The sequence below is a fragment of the Zingiber officinale genome, chromosome 2A (assembly GCF_018446385.1).
Source record: "Zingiber officinale cultivar Zhangliang chromosome 2A, Zo_v1.1, whole genome shotgun sequence".
Lineage (NCBI taxonomy): Eukaryota > Viridiplantae > Streptophyta > Magnoliopsida > Zingiberales > Zingiberaceae > Zingiber > Zingiber officinale.
Window position 1 is genome coordinate 2,799,538 of NC_055988.1, and position 3,052 is coordinate 2,802,589.

The following is a 3,052-nucleotide window of genomic DNA, read 5'->3' on the forward strand; positions in this document are numbered from 1 at the left end:
ACAAGAAGAAGAAAGGGAAATACAAGATAAGTAAAAGCTTACAAGATGTACAATAAAAACCCTAACCCTAACTTCTTCTTCTTGTTTTTGATCCGCCTCTTGACTTGGAAAAGCCACCAAGAATCTTCAAGAACTGGCGATCTGGAGCTTGGAGAGAGCTATGGAGGTGCTAGAGAGTATCTGGAGTGAATCGGTGAAGTTCTACCGAAGGAAATGAACGCCTGTGGCTTAAATCGACGCCAACGGTCGGATCCCGATCGATTGGATTGCTCCCAATCGATCGGGGAGGCTTTGGATCGATCCACGGATCGATCCAGAGCACCTCTGTGCTCTCTGGAATAGCCTGGATCGATCGGTGGATCGATTCAGGGCTTATCGCGCATAAACAGTAGCTCCCAATCGATCCACTGATCGATTGGGACCTCTGGATCGATCCACCGATCGATCCAGAGGGGTTCTGTTCGCGGGGACTCACCGGATCGATCGGCCGATCGATCCAGATCTGCTGGATCGATCCACTGATCGATCTAGATCTGCTGGATCAATCGGCTGATCAATCCAAATCTGCTGGATCAATCGGCTGATCAATCCAGATCTTGGTTTTAGCCCAAAACCAAGTCCAAAGCCCCCTAAACCAACATCTAGTCAACCATGACTTGTTGGTACATAAGACCTAGCATCCGGTCACCCTTGACCAGCTAGGACTCTCTCACCAAGTGTCTGGTCAATCCCTTTGACCCACTTGGACTTTTCTCTTATTGCCAAGTATCCGGTCAATCCCTCTGACCTACTTGGACTTTTCTTCCTCGTGCCAAGTATCCGGTCAATCCCTTTGACCTACTTGGACTCTCACTAGATGTCTGGTCAACCTTGACCCCTCTGGATTTCTCCTGCCTGGCTTCACTCACCAGGACTTTCCCAATTGCCTAGCTTCACTCAATAGGTCTTTCACCTGGCTTCACTCACCAGGATTTTCCTCCTGCCTAGATTCACTCACTAGGACTTTCCCAATTGCTTAGCTTCACTCACTAGGTCTTTCACCTGGCTTCACTCACCAGGATTTTCCTCCTGCCTAGCTTCACTCACTAGGACTTTCTTCTGCCTGGCTTCACTCACCAGGACTTCCTTCTGCCTGGCTTCACTCACCAGGACTTCCTTCTGCCTGGCTTCACTCACCAGGACTTTCAGTCAAGTATCCAGTCAACCTTGACTTACTTGACTTTCCTTCACAATCTTAACTGGTCAACTTTGACCAAACGGGAATTGTATCAACAATCTCCCCAAATGAACAACTGCACCTGCATTGTCCATATCATCTATACCAATATATTATCAAACATCGAAACCCAAACCAACACTCAGGCTTGGTTAACCAGGTCAACCTTGACCTAGGGAATATTACACCAACATTCTCTCTTTTCTTTTCCCCTAGGGTCGGTGCTCACCTCCTCTCTTCCTCCTAGGGTCAGCGCCCCACCTTCTCATCTCTTCCTCCCTTTCCTCCCTCTAGGGCAGACACATATCTCCCTTGGTGGCCAGAGCTTGGAGGAGAAGAAGAAGAAGAAGAAGAAGAAGAGAAGAACCACCCTAGGTGGTAGGCGGTTTGGAGGAGAAGAAGAAGGAGGAGGTGCCCCTTTTCTTTGCATCTTTTGGTGGTAGGCAGTTTGGAAACAAAAGAAGGTTCGGGTGGTTTGTCTTGGTAGATCGTCGCCTACATGACGTCCAAGAAGAGGAGAGGAATACAACAAAAGATCAAGAGGTCTTTGTTTACGAAGAAAGGTACAACTAGTTATTTATTCCGCAGCGTAACTAGTTATGCTTTCTTTGTATGGATCCTGGACACCGACACAAGATGCAAGAAATCTTGTGCTTCGATCAAGGTGCGTTTTGGTCAATCAAGGACTTACTTGATTGATCAAACACATGTCTGATCGAGCATGTAGGTTGCTAGGAAAAGTTCTGTGCATGCACAAATTTTTGTACAGGGGTTTTACACAGAACGAAATTCCGAGCGCCAACACTGTAGTAGTTGACTGGTGCACTGTAGCAGTCGACTAGTAGAGAGTCGTTGGGTTGGCACTAGTCGACTGGTGCAAGGACCAGTCGACTGGTAACGATAAAACAGCAGGATTGTTTTCTTCCAAGCTCTATAAGAAGGAGCTTGGGATGGCCGGCCAAGGTGACGAAATTAGACTTGGTTAAAGCCTAATTAGTAGTCACTAAGTGCTCAAGGTTTCCCTTGTGTCCAAGTATTTTTGGTGAGTGTTGTGGTAAGGTTTCTCCACCCATAAGGAAGTTTGAGCTAGCCGGAGTTTTCGGGGACTAATCCACCGATTGATTGAGGGATCGTCCACCTTACGGGCAACCGTGGAGTAGGAGCAAGTTATCTCCAAACCACGTTACATCGACGTGTATTGGTTTGCATTTCTTTATTGTTTTTAGATTAGCTTTCTATTTATGTTTGTTTGTATTCCACTGTGTTAACATCATAGGAAGTAATCGATTTGGGGGTGCCGCTATCCAACCCCCTTCTAGCCGGCCATCGATCCCCTACACGTCCGATCTAGGGTGCGAAACCAAGACTTAGATCCGGTCGTAGAATTTAAACTGTCAGGCGTCACATTAGTGCCCGTCGCTTCGAGCGTGCGGCGACACGTGGCACATCCCCACAGGTTAGCATTTAATGGATGCCATTAACAGGTGTGGGGTCAGACTCGGCCTTAATAGAGGGGATTTGCACGAATTCCAAGATATTTGGGTGATGTAACCCGAGCCCCCGCTCGCCCAAGACAACCATAGGAAAAAATTCTACAAGGATAAACCTTTGTCCTTCCGATCAGATCGGGGGAGCATGTCTAGGGCCGAGCGACAAGCTTCAGTGGGACGATCGGCGAGGATTGGGTACATCCCGACCGGAGACCCCACAACAACGGAGGCCGATCGGGAACGAATTTGCTCACACTGGTCCAATCAGTCAGACTACATCCTCCTTCGACTAGACTTGAAGAGGAGGCTTGTGATGCGGTGATAAGGAGGGACCCCACCATGCTGC